The sequence below is a fragment of the Chiloscyllium punctatum genome, chromosome 33, assembly GCF_047496795.1.
Source record: "Chiloscyllium punctatum isolate Juve2018m chromosome 33, sChiPun1.3, whole genome shotgun sequence".
NCBI classification, from domain to species: domain Eukaryota; kingdom Metazoa; phylum Chordata; class Chondrichthyes; order Orectolobiformes; family Hemiscylliidae; genus Chiloscyllium; species Chiloscyllium punctatum.
In genome coordinates this window covers 64,067,013-64,081,695 of record NC_092771.1, presented here as the reverse complement: position 1 = coordinate 64,081,695, position 14,683 = coordinate 64,067,013, and positions in this window count along the sequence as shown.

Below are 14,683 nucleotides of genomic sequence, written 5' to 3'. Positions count from 1 at the left end.
TTGGGAATACGGGATGGCATTTTTGCAAGGGCTAGGTTGGGAAGAGGTGTGGAAGTGGTAGGGTGGGAAGAGGTGTGCATCAGGTCAAATCTCCGTCACATTCGTGACTGTTGTTCTTATGTTTATTTCTTCTCTACGTGTGCTGAAGTAACACAGTGAGGGATCAATTACTGTTATCAGACATTCATGTAGGGGCGTATTAAATACTGAAGTTGTGAGATTCGAGCAGTGTTTATTAACATAGACCATTGACTGTTCGAAGCTCAGGCTCAGGAATTTGACAGAGAGCGAATATGAGCAAAGGTTGAGCCGGGGCATTTACCCCATGAAGTAACACGAGTTTCTGCAGTTGCTTTATTGTTCACCTCATTTCTGTGTCTTGCATCATTGAGGATTTTGAAGTTGTCCCCTCTATACAAAAGGCCCGTGCTTATGCAACATTGTACAAAAGATGCAGTCCAATAACAGCCGATGCTAATTCTGTCTACTTATCCAGATATTGACCCCTGGAAACAGCACTGTGCACTCTCCTCGAGTCTGGAAAACAACTTCCTCACATATAATGCTATATTCTCGCTCTCATGGTGCTGTTCATTCCATCGGCTTCTGTTTTTCACAGAATCCGATTCAATAGATCTTGTCACTGTGTCATTTCTTTCCATGTGGTCAGATCTTGTGAACAGAATATCACAGTGGGAGTGCCCTGGGCCCATAACCCAGAAGTCAGACCATACTCAGGGAACCGTATTAGGGTATTGATCATTTCATGAACACCAGGAAGAGATATCTATGCTCTTCAAAATTTAATTACCTGTTTTAAGAAGAAAGGTAAACAGTTCCTGGTTCCTGCTTTTGTTACCACACGGACCAAGATTGTAAATGCTGGAACCAGTCGAGACTGTCCGCTCTCCCACATCCAACTTATCCCCAGGTTGTGTTAAGATGATGGTCTGAATCGCTTCCCTCTCTTCCCTGTCACTCTAGGATGATGTGAGCTGTGAAATCTTTGATGTGAACTGGAGGCAACGTGGAAAAATGTAAAACAGCAGGTGCGTGAGCGACGGGACTCGCTGCAGTAACATCCCATGCTGATTCAGACAGCAAAAGCCTCCCTGTGACTTCGAGAAGCACAGACACTGTTCCCGAATAATGGGGAGAGGTTCACTCTTTCCTTGCAGTTCTGCATTTTCTCGCTCTCTCAAGTGGCATTATTTGGACAATGGTTCCAAAACGAAGATGATTTCTTGTGCATGCACGATCTCCCTTTTCTACACCTTTCCAGAATTCCCATACTTCCCACTCCCGCCAGCCCCCTACCCCGCTCCACACACCCGTGTTTGATAGGGAGCTGAAGACCACGTTCAAACTGCTCTCCACCAACACTGCGTGACAATGGAGGATGAGTTCGTCCAGTTCTCAATGAAGATCGCCCTGTTCCGGGAAAGCAGCTAGCACAGCCTCCTGGGAGAAGCGAGTCAGAATGGAAAGGAGCTGTTATTAAAACCCTGTGCTTCTTTCACTCCGAAACAGCAGAAATAGCCTTAGTTAACCAAAAACTCACCTGATTTCTGGTTACCACGTCTGGCGCCGTTCTGGCTCGTTTGTCTCTGGTGTGACATTGCTTCAGACAGGTGACATATGTGCGAGAGCTCTCGCGTTCACATTGCGGATGAGCCTTGGAATTTTGTACACTACTTCATTTTTGACTGTGAAGATATGATTTCGATGAGATCGGTTTCAGATAAAGATTCCAAAGCTTGAAAACATACACAAGCAAGTTCAAGAACCGCTTCTTCTCGGCCATTGCTGCTCTGAGAAATGGATTGTCTAACTTGAAATAATGCTGATCTTGCCAATGTGGATTTTGCTGAGCGCACGTCCGATACGGAGTAACCTGAATTTCTAAGTCTGGCCAAATTTTGCTTTCCTCACGCTGTGATCTGCATGTCCTTGATGACTATGATCCGACTTTACCATCGCAAACAACGTTTTCCACTGTATAGGTCCATGTGACAATCAATCAATCAATCAAAACACAGTCATTTCCTCATTGCGTGGAGCCAGCAGAGTGCAGGTGGGCTGCATGGCCTCAGTCTGCAGTGTGACACATTTTGTGATTCTGATTGAAATTGCAATTAAAACAGCAGAATTGGGGAAGTTACAGGGTGGTTATATTGACACAGCCGGGACACATATGTGCCACAGTGTATCACACAATAACAGTGAAGAAATTTTAACGTCATCCACGAAGGTACATGCTACAAAAACCTGAAGACTACGGGAAACCGCTGTGGTCAGCGATAACACAGCGGCCCAGAGGGATCGTGGTGGGCGCATAATCCAGAAATTAATGAATGAAAAGCATCCTCTGCTCGATGACAATTCCAGCTTTCAGTGTGTGTACTGCAACTGCCAGAGTTTCGCTATAACAGTGCTCCGTTCTTCACATTACATATTGATGAGCCATCTGCGTCCTGTCACTCAATGGTATCTGAAATAGATACAACCGCCACATTTATACATTTGAGGAAACACACGTTTGAAGTTATGGAAGATTTTTTTGCTGTTCTCTGTAGGTCTGTTCTGAACTGATTCGCAAAGTCACTTGACTGAGCTGGGAATACACTGGCGAAGGTGAGAGAAATCAGTTGGTGTGTGGGCCATGCCCCTAACGCCTTGCAGTTATTCCCCACGCTGTGTCACACAGCAGGGTCCTCCGGTGAAATGAACAGTCATGAACGACATGTGGATCAGTATGTTGGAGACAGCATTTCAACACAGACACAGTTTCCGATTATTACAACAAGCACCACTGATGATGAATACCCTCAGAGAGAAGCAAGTGACAGAGATTTACCGTGGACTCGATGGGCTGAACGGCTTCTGTCGACACGTGAATGACGTCACACGTATCTGCCGTCCCTCTGTCTGTCTCTGTGACAGAGTGACTGAGGGAGAAATAATGGCTCGTTTTTAATCCTTCCTTCCGCTTTGGACTGCCTGCAGCCCCACAGCACCTGGCTGTGGGGATGGTTCTCAGTGAGTGAGGGTTTCATTCGGAGTCGCTTCATCTGGGACAGTTGGGACTCAGATGTTAACTGAAGCCCGATTGCAGCAAAGAAAACGACGCCTCTGAAACAAAAGCCTTTCTGCAGGATTGTTCCGCGAAGATTGATTCTGAACATCAAATGGGCAGCACAAAAATGCACTTATTTGCATTTTACTGAGGGAAGAGAGTCCACGGCCCATTTCTCTCTTTCCCACCAGCTCAGCACCTTTCTCTCTCTCTCAAATAAATGATATTTGGAGGAAGTTCGCAATCAAAGTTGCTAAGTTCCAGCAGCGCTCTTGCACCTGGCTGTGCCCGTGAGAGGAAGCTTCAGAGCATATCCGCACTTACATCACCTCATAATGCCGACAAGTGGACGGATATGGCTGAATACTCTGCCAATGGAGACAGCTCAGTCCCAGGGGATGGGATAAACAGCACCGTCTTGGTGGGGACATTCTGCTGATCAGACACAGTCCACTTTATCATTCAAATCATACCAGAGTGAGAGCGCTCGATAAGGCCAATCGGTCACTCGTACCTGTGCCAACTCGGGAGTTGCAAAAGATTGGTGAAAGTGGAAAGTGGATTTGTTCAGGTTTCAAGTGTTTCCTTGAAGCAGATAGCAGAAGAAGATACACAGTGAAGCGATTGAGATCTAACTACAGGGGCAGCAAATAAGTTGTACAGCGCAGAGGAGAGCTTTGAAGTATTGAATTCTGGTTAATGGGACAATCATGCTTTCACTAGGCCACGCTGCTACAGAAGAAACTATGTCAGTGTCTCTCAGCATTGTGATGTCACAGGCAAATGTCGCTGTTACACTGCAGGAAATTCCTTTTTCCAATGTGAGGGCAGACCATATGTAAAGTAGCTTATATATCGAATCCTTTGACAGAAATAGTTCCACTGCACCTCAGTGTGTTGTATTGTCTCCTTTCCACTTTACCTGTCATTGTGCCTGCACTGAAGTTGATTTTCTACTTGTGCGAGTCTTTTACAATCTGGGTGATGTGATGCAGTTGTACGGACACATCTTCTGGCAGTATTCCACTTCACTTCAGCCCGCCCTAACTTCGCTGTCTGATACTTTCCAGTTGTTTAGGTGTTAAGTGCTCATCTCAGACCCAGCCTGCCCTCACCCAAAATAAATGGTAAAGTCAGTCACAATTTGATCACTGCAATCGAGGGATATCTTCATTCCAAGGTTATTGATAATTCCAATGATAATGTTAGGACTTCAGATGCTCGAGATCAGAGTTGGGAGTGTGATGCTGGAAAAGCACAGCAGATCAGGTAACATCCGAGTATCCGGAGAATTCAGGTTTCAGGCTTAAGCCCTTCATCAGGAATAAGGCTTATGAGTCAGGGCTGAGAAATACATGGAAGTGGTGTGTGGTTGAGGGGAAATAGCTGGAAAGCAATAGCTGGATCAATAGGAGGGAGAAGATAATAGGTCAGAAGTGGCAGTGATGGAATGGGTCGAGAGGGCGTTGGCGAGCTGAAGGCTTATGCTTGTGGGAATGAGGAAACTGTTCGAATTCACATTTATCCCGTGTGGTGTAAGGGTCCCAAGCCGGAATGTGTGGCATTCCTCTTCCAGGCGTTGGCTGGTAACGGTTTATCAGTGGAGGAGGTCCAGTACCTGCAAGCCTTTGATGGGGTAGGAGGGGGAGTTGAAGTGCTCAGCCACGGGACGGTGAAGTTGTTGGGTGCGGGTGTCCCAGAGATGTTCTCTGAAATGATCTGCAAGAAGGTATCCTGTCTCCCTGATGTAGAGAAGACCACACTGGGCGCAACGGATGCAGTAGATGACATTGGTAGCTGTACATGTGAATTTACAACGGATGTGGAATGATCCCTTCGGGCCTTGGTTGTAGATGAGGAGAGTTGTGTGGGTGCTAGTTTCACCCTTCATTTGGTGGCAGTCAAAGGTGCCAGGAGACGATTATGGGCTGGTGGGGGGGAAGTGTCGACCTGAAGAGGGGGACGTGGAGGGAATGGTCTTTCTGGAGTGCTGGCAGAGCTGGGTAGCGAAATATATCTCTGGTGATGGTGTCTGTTTGGACGTGGCACCCAGTGGCAGAATATGATGCGTTTTATGTGGAGGTTGGTGGGATGGAAAGTGAGCACCAGAAAGTTCTGTTCTTGTTGTGTTGAGAGGCGTGGGGTTCAAGGGTGGTGGCGCGTGAAGTGGAGGCGATGCACTGGAGGGCATTGTCAACCAACGTGGACAGGCAATTTGTGACCGTGGATGAAGGAGACCAACTGGGACTCTCTGAGGTGAAATTGGTCATCCTGGGATCAGATGTGTTGGAAGCGGTGGAATTGGGAATAAGGAATGTCGTTTTTACACGGGATAGGGTTGGAGGAGATGTAGTCTACACACCTTTGGGAGTCGGTGGGCTTGCAGTATATGTCTTTAATTAGTCAGTCGCCAGAGACGGTGAGGAAGGATAAGGATGTTGCCAAGATTATCCTTATAAATTTGAAATCGGTGTGAAAGGTTTTCGTAACGTTGGTGAGCTATTGAACCTCTTCGTTGGAGCACCACGTGGCGCTAATACATTCATCAATGTAGCTGAGGAACAGGTGTAGGATGGTGCCTGTGTAACTGCGAAAGATGGACAGTTCCGCGTATCTGACAAACAGGCAGGCGAGGCTAGGTCCTATGCCGGTGCCCATGGCTATCACCGTCGTTGGAGGAAGTGGGAGAATTGGAAAGAGAAGTTGTTGATTGTGAGGACCAGTTCAGTCAGGTGGGTGAGGATGTCGGTGGAAGGGTACTGGTTGGGATGGTGTGAGATTAAGAAATGGAAGGCTTGCAGACTTCTGTCATTGCAGATGGATTTGTACAGGGACTGGATGTCCATGGTGAATATGGCGTGTTGAGGGCCAGGGAAACGAAATTATTGGAGGAGGCGAAGTGCATAGGAGTATCACGAATGTAAGTGGGCAATTCCTCAACTGGGGAGAGAGGATTGTGTCCATGTAGGAAGAGAATATTCGGATGGGACAGTCTCAGGATGAGACAATTGGTCGACTGGGGCAGTCAGGTTTTTGTATCTTAGGAAGGAGGTAGAATCGGGGGGTGCGCAGTTCACGGACAATGATGTTGTAGGTTGTGGATGGGAGATGCCCAGAGGTGATGAGATTTTGGATGGTCTGGGAGATGATAGTTTGGTGAGGGGAGGAGAGTTTGTGATCGTGGTCTGTAGGAGGAGGTGCCTGCGAGTTTGTACCTGGCTTCAGCTTTGTTCCTCTGCCCGACTCACAAGCCTAATTTCTGATGAATGGCTTATGCCTAAATCGTCCATTCTCCTGCTCCTCGTATGTTGCCTGACCTGCTGTGCTTTTCCAGTACAACACTCTCCACTCATTCATTATTACTATCTCATGTCACCCGACCAGGTTCATGCTGTCTGTTTGATTCTAATGAGCTCTGTTCTCATGGACTGCGGCAAAATCTGCCAATCTGAAACAGAAACAGAAATTGCTGTAAAATCACAGGTGTGCTGGCAGCATCTGTGCAGATGAATCACAGTTAACGTTTCACATCCATTGGGTCCGTCTCTCCACAGATGCTGCCAGACGTCCTGAAATATTCCAGCAACGACTATTTTTGTTTGATTTTCAACATCAGCAATTTTTTAGTTTTTGTATTCTTATTTTCTGCCAATATAATTTGGCTAAAGATTATTTTAAATGTTTTGAATATGACTACGATGGAATGGCAAGATTCCACCAGCTCGCTACTGCGACTTGGTTCACGTGACCAATGCCTTTCCACTTTGTCACCGCGCCCTAAAGCTGCAACTCATATAAATTGACAAAATTGTGGCATTCTCTCGGATTGGGAATCAGGAGCGAGATTGATTGAAATTATTGAAAACTTAAGATAAACTGATAAAATACACGATATAAAATGGGAAACTGAAAGGGAAAGAGAGAACGGCGAATGATAATGTTTTGACAAAACTGAAATATAATTGCTCAAGATTCAGAAAGTGCTTTCATCCACAAACATACCAGAATGTGGAGTGTAATTTTTGGGACAACCAATGCAAGCAGATTGCAAAATCTTAGTTTTAAAGTCTTGCTGCAACTGTTTTGGTTTTAATGAACGCACCCATGGGATTCGGTGCTGTAATGATATCCTGAAATAGAAAAGGAAATCCTTGCCTTCGAGGGTACGTGGCGAATGTTCACTGATTCATTCCAGTAATGGCAGGACTGTCATCTGGAAGCATATGAGTAAAATCTTTTAATGTTCCATGGAGTTTCGAATGAGTGGTGAAGGGAATGTCTCCATTCACAAATTAATCATTCAGTAGAATTCAATACAGGGACCCATGAAATGATGAACAAATTGAACAAGAACACGGACATACGATACACAATAGCTACGAAAATTACTACGTGAAAACTGTTGATTTCAGATCCACGGTGGCCTTTGGTGATGGCATTTACTGTCCAAAACCAGTCTGCACTGGAATGACGGGAGACACACTATGAAGTATTTGAACTTCAGTCACCTTTAGAAATAGCTAATACTGACTCAGGACACGGGGATATAGAGATGTTGGCTTTACAAACCTTTCAGACATCACGTGGAAGAATAAAGGAAGTGATCGATAATGTTCGTCTTCATGGAGACGATGTTCATGAACTGGATAGATAGTAATTAACCTTATTGGAGTTTATAAATGGAGACGTCATATTTAAAAAGCAAAGAGTTCATAGTGTAACTGTAAAATCTTTTGGTCACACTCAGTGGGAACATTGTGTGTAATCCTTGTCCTCATTCTCCACCAAAAACATGCGAAGAAGTTAGAAAGGGCATAGACGCTGTTTCCTGGATAGCAAGATATTAGAAAGCCAAGTGACGCTGTTTACTGAGACATAAAAATATCAGAAAAGATACAACCGGTTTCATCGGGATGATCGAAAGAATAAAGGAGAGTATTCACGAGATTTGGAAATGCCGGAGCAAAAACACGCAAATTTGATTTAAACAAATGAGATTTTCACATAACGCGAGGTTTGAATGAGTAAATCGGGGAAAGTCCCTCTTTCGAGTGAATCAAGAACTTTCGTTAGAGCTTCAAAACCATTACTGAATGATTAACAAAAGTTTGGATGAGAGTTTCTTTCACTCATTAGAGTTTTTTTCAATCGTGAACGACTTTACAGAAATAAAACGTAGAAGTTGACTTCAGAGTGTTTTAAAAGATACACGAACAAACGTACAAGGAGAGAATTTACCATTGAGTGAAAGTCAGTGTGGTTGCGTAACAATTTCGAATTTGTTGACTTCAGACACAAAGACATTTCATGAACATGTACAACTGAATAAGACTGAGTATAACAAATTCATGGATTGGTAATGTGTGACGTATTATTGAATGTGAAACTCTGTAAATGGAGCTGATGTCGTAAAATAACTGCAGACAGAAGTTATATCGTAATGAGTAGGAATTGAATCGTCACTTGTAGAGACAACACCTACTTTAAAGATTTGACCACATTCACATGATGTTATGGATATTTCATACATTCTTAACTCCAGCCAAGGAATCAACCAAGAAGACTGTCCTTTTGTGTTGTTAACCTCCTGTACTTCTCTGCAGCACGCCATTTACGATATAATATGCTCAGACCAAAATTCAATTCGATACAATATTCAAACGGTCCTATGTGATTTCTTTTTTTTAATCATTGCAATAACCTATGTGAGTTTGCAACACACTCTGTAACATGAAACCAGTTCAACATCTATTTTCCCGGAATTTAAAGCAGTGCACATGGGAAACGTTATCCATCTGCTGAAAAATCACCTTCGGCTCTCTCTCCACACATGTCTCTTCACGTTTTCGATACTTGCAGTATGTTTGTTGATCAAGGAGTCATTATCCAGAAAAGGTTGTTTCTCAATCCACAAACACGGTATTTTCCATAAACTTGGCTTTGCTCAATATCACCTTCAATCCGTACCCCGCAACACGACGACAAATTGAAGCTGCTCCATGTGAGATTCAAACTTAAAACTTCGGCAAAGCACACCCCACTATACTGGAACAGAAATACCGTGCACCGGTCACCTTCAGCACAGGAGCAACACATTAATGCTTACCTCTACATTCCTGGTTTTACTTTAACGTTTGGGAAACCGAGTTTCTCTGGTTCCATGGCTAGTAACGGGGATTATATGATCATCTTCACCAGTGGTTCTGTCCCCGAGTGAGGAAAGTGGTGAGGTACTCATTGTAAAGATGGGTAGATTGATGAAATGTACAATATCATATTTTGCCTTCAATAAACCATGAGCTTTTTATTTTGTTTTGCATCTGTAGAAATCTTAAAATCCTCATCTTGAATAGACTCAATGGCAGATCTCCATTTTGTCTCTGGCATTAAATTTCATAGTGTAAACCCCCCCTGAATTCTTCCACCGCAGTCCGCTGTTTGGGAAGTGTTCCTGTTGTGGGAAATGCACTTCCCCGTGTGTCACCTGCTGCTCCCAGCATGCGCTCTGGCACTGCACTCATTTTCCTTCTGACACTTGCTGACTGTGTTCCTGTGATCATACAGTGACTTGGTGTCGCACGGCCCAGGAAAATGATACAGATCAAGGTTTTTGCATTGTTGAGTTCAATTGTCAGTTTAGCCTTATTTTGGATTTTGAAATTGTCTGTTCTGTACAAAAGTGCGTGTCAAAAACATCTGAGCGGAAGTTAGGTGTTGCGAATAATGACATTGAGCACTATGCACTCTCCTCCAGTCTGGAAAACAATTCCTCACAGGCAATTTAATAGACAATAGACAGCAGGTGCAGGAGTAGGCCATTCTGCCCTTCGAGCCAGCATCACCATTCATTATGATCATGGCTGAATATCCTCAATCTGTATCCTGTTCCTGCCTTAGTCCCATAACCGTTGATTCCACTATCCCTAAGAGCTCTATCCAACGCATTATTGAAAGAAAACCTCCTGCTGTCTCGGGTTCTTCATTCCGTTGACTTCAATTCTTCACAGAATTCAACAGACCTTGTTACATATTCCTTTCCTCATTTTTGTTCAGATCACTGTGTGCAGAGTGTGACAATGGGAGTGCACTTGCCTCAGAACCCAGAGACCAGACCATAGTCTTGGAACCGTACTGTGTTATTTATCATTTCACCAACACCAGGGAGAAATGTCTGCTGCTCTGCATAATTTACGCAATTCAATGATTCATAAGTTGATCGGCGTCTCAGTGTCGGTGACGAGATGGCCAAGTCGTTAAGGCGATGGGTGACTAATCCATTGTGCTCTGCACGCGTGGGTTCGAATTCCGCTGTCGTTGACTGTTCTCCAATGACCGCAGCTGTTGTATTGAAATCGGGGCTCCAATGTTCAGTTTATATGTATCAATGCTATTGCACAATCTCAAAGCACAGTTTGACCTTGTTGACTAAACTGCTTTGAAATGTCGGTTGCATTGGGATAATGAAAAAGAGCGTGATTGTACTTTTCATGTCAAGTTGCTGTGAACGTTTTTTCGTATGAAAGACATCCAGGAAAAGCAAATAACGAGAGCTGCGAAGTTCATGTTTATGCAAAGGGATTCTTAATGAATGTTGTGTCAGATGAAATCTGGAGGAGGTTGATAGAAGTAATTCATCCTGGTGAGAAGAGCACAGCGAGACAACACAAAATAATGGAGATACTTCAAAAGGGGCAGGGCGTGGGTGTAGGTGCACTAAGAACTGGGTGTAAATGCACAGTGGAGAATTGCCGCTGTGGGTGCCGTGCATGGGCACGGAGAGACTTACACATTGGTCTCGCCCTCGCCCCTTGCTCTCGTCGTTGATGAATGCTGGACATAAGGCACAGATAAACACAAGATGTGGGAAGCAAGCTCCCTCTCGTTATGCACACACTGGATGCATCACATTGAACTATGAACAACTGGAGAAATCAGCATGTTACCTATAGGGGATGAAACTAAACTGTGGATCAATAACCGCAGATTCATGCAACATAAACATGAAAAATGATTTAAAATGTAGGGTGTAGGTTTGCTCGCTGAGCTGTAGCTTTGATATCCAGACATTTCTTTACTTGGCTAGGTAACATCATCATCAGGGGCGACCTCCAAGTGAAGCGAAGCTGTTGTCTCCTGCTTTCTATTCATATCTTTCTTCTCTCACCGGTTCCTGCGGTTTGTGGTGATGTCATTTCCTGTACGTTTTCTGAGGAGTTGATAGATGGCATCTGCATCTAAGTGTTTGTTTATGGCATTGTGGTTGGAGTGGCAGGCCTCTAGGAATTCTCTGGCGAGTCTTTGCTTAGCCTGTTCCAGTATAGATGTGTTGTCCCAGTCGAAATAGTGATATTTTTAAGCCGTATGTAGGACTACGAAGGAGAGAAGGTCGTGTCTTTTTGTGGCTAGCTGGTGTTCGTGTATCCTGGTGGCTAACTTTTTTCCTGTTTGTCTTATGTAGTGTTGGTGGCAGTCCATGCATGGAACTTTGTAGATGACGTTGGTTTTGTCCACGGGTTGAACTGTGTATTTTAAGTTTGTTAGTTTTTGTTTGAGAGTGTTGGTGGGTTTGTGTACTACTAGGATTCCGAGGGGTCTTAGTAGTCTGGCTGTCATTTCTGAAACTTCTTTGATGTATGGTAAGGTGGTTATGGTGTTTGGCTGTGTTTGGTCTGCTTGTCGTGGTTTGTTCTTGAGGAATCTGCAGACTGTATTTTGTGAGTATCTATTCTTCTCGAATACGTTGAATACGTGGTTCTCCTCTGTTTTCCGAAGTTCGTCTGTGCTGCAGTGTGTGGTGGCTCATTGGAATAGTGTTCTGACTCAGCTTCGTTTGTGTGTGTTGGGATGTTTGCTGGTGAAGTTAAGTATTTGGTCAGTGTTTGTCGGTTTTCTGTATATGCAGGTTTGTACTTTTTCTGTTGTCCTTTCTTTCTTCTGTGACGTCCAAGAATGCGAGTTTGTTGTCGCTTTCTTCCTCCTTGGTGAACTTTATGCCTGTGAGGGTGTTGTTGATGATGTTAAATGTCTCTTCTATCTTCTTTCGTTTTGTGATGACAAAGATGTAATCTACGTAGCGGACCCAGATGTTTGGTTTGATTGTTGGTAGGGCTGTTTGTTCTAGTCTTTGCATTACCGCTTCTGCTCTGAATCCTGATAGCAGAGATCCCATGGGTGTGCCATTGGTTTGTTTGTAGACAATGTTGTTGAAAGTGAAGTCGGTGGTGAGGACCAGGTCCACTAGCTTCATTATGTTTTCGTTGGTAATGTGATTGATGGTGGTTGGTGTGTGTGATGGTCTGTTCTAAAAGTGTGGGAAGTGTTTCTTTTGCCAGGTCGATGTTGATGGAGGTGAATAGAGCTGTTATGTCGAATGAGATCATTGCTTCTTCTTCCTCTATTTTGGTTTTTTTAATGACTTTTAGGAATTCCTGGGTGGAGTGGATGGAGTGCTGTGACTCTTCTATGAGGCATTTCCGTCTTGCGTGTAGTTCTTTGACCCGTCTGTAAGTTGGTGTTCCGGGTAAAGAGACTATGGGTCTGAGGGGGGCTCCTCGTTTATGGATTTTTGGTAGTCCGCTTCGACTTGGGCATCACATTGATCCTGGGACAGTCTAAGCAAAGACATGTGAGAGAATTCCCTGAGGCCTGGCACTCCAACCACAACGCCATAAACAAACTCATAGATCAAATGCCATCAACCCCGCAGAAAACGAACAGGAAATGACATCACCACAAACCCCAGGAACCCCATCCAGGAGAAAGATATTAAGAGAAAGCAAGAGACAACAGCTTCGCTTCACTTGGAGGTCGCCACTGATGATGTTACCTAGCCAGATAATGAAACGTCTGGGTATCAAACCTACAGCTCATCGAGCAAACCAACACCCTAATCCTCAACCTGAGCTACAAACCTTCATAAACCTTGCGATTTAAAGTGTCTTTATACGCATATAATTAATAGACTTTTCGTTATGATACCCGTCTGGTTGAAAGAAGAAGACACCACATTTCAAGATGGATGACAACGTATCCAATTTTGTTTTGAAACTGAGATATATTTGATCATTTTACACAGTGAACAGTTCTTTTTAAATAAAGCAAACCACATTCTCTCACCTGCAATAAAAGTGTAATTTCGATATAAATATTGTCCTTGCTAAGTCGCAGTTACTCAACATGAAAAATGGGATGTAATTTTTATTAAGCTTACATCAATTAGCACCATTATCTTACTTCGGCTTCACTGCAGTATGCACATGCTAAATAAGGTTCAAGAAAGAATGACTTTTGGAAATAATGATTCGGTGGTGACTAAAAATAATATTAGGTTCTCATGATGCAGATATTCCACCATGGCTCCAGTGGTGGAAATGTTCAGTGGGCAGTATTTCTATGATGGTATAGCAGTATGTGAGCTGCCAGGAATGGGAGTTCCCACTTCATCTGCAGCAGCGTCTTTTGACGTGGACCAGGGAGCATTGTGACATCGGTCTGGGGGTTCCAACCACATCTGGAGCAGCCTCTGTTGACATGGAGCAGCAGGGAGCATTGGCACATCCGAATGCAAGATCCATCCTCATTTGGAGCGGCTTCAGTTAGCATGGAGCAGGGAGCTTTGCGAGATCCACCTGGGAGCTCCACTCTCACCTGGATCAGCTTTAATGACATGTAGCAGCAGGGAGCATTGGGACATCAGAGTGATAGATCCAACCTCAACTGGACTTCTTCTATTGACATGGAGGAGGGAACATTGGGACATCAGACTGGGAGCTCCAACCTCACAAGCACCAGCGTTTAATGACATGTAGCAGCTGGGAGCATTGGGAAATCAGAGTGGGAGCTCCAACTTCAAGTAGAGACGCTTCCATTGACATGGAGCAGTAAGGAGCATTGGAACGTCAGGTTGGGAGCTCCAACAACACCTGGCAAAGCTCGTATTTACATAGAAGAGGAGGGAGGATTGGGACATGAGACTGGGGGAAAAGATATTCAACTATTTCAATCTGAAGTAAAATATGTTTCAACACGTCAGATGTTAATTGATTTATGAAGAATCTTTCCCGAAAAAGATAGTAAAGACAAGTCCTGAAAATATTCAACTCAGGAAAACGCATTGGTACAGAGAGAAATGGGAGTGATGTTTCATGTCTTTGTCTTTTCTTTTCTGGCCGACTGTGCACTGGATTGCATTACCAGAAGGACTTTTTCACTCATTTCCTGCAAATACGGACAGGTTATTAACGTAATCTAAAGAATAAAATTAATGGGAATATGCGATGTTATGATGAGGCTGGAGTTTACCTCAAATTATGGTAAAAACGCAGCAAAGTCAGTTGCAATTTCCAAGATCATCAGTGACCTCATTGATTGGCTGATCAGATTGTGAATGGTCGTTTTTTTGAAGACTATTTGAAGTGAATCAATGATGGCGATTATCTTGGTTCTTTGTTAACCTTGTGACTGTTACTGTTATTGCTCATGTCCTTGTTAACACCACAGCTCTGCAGCGTGTAAACTCTCAGCTGTGCATCTGGCCAGTGGTACAACCATGCGTATAGCTGGCTATGGATCAGGTGGTTGTAAGTTCGACTTTTACTTTGCGCAAGC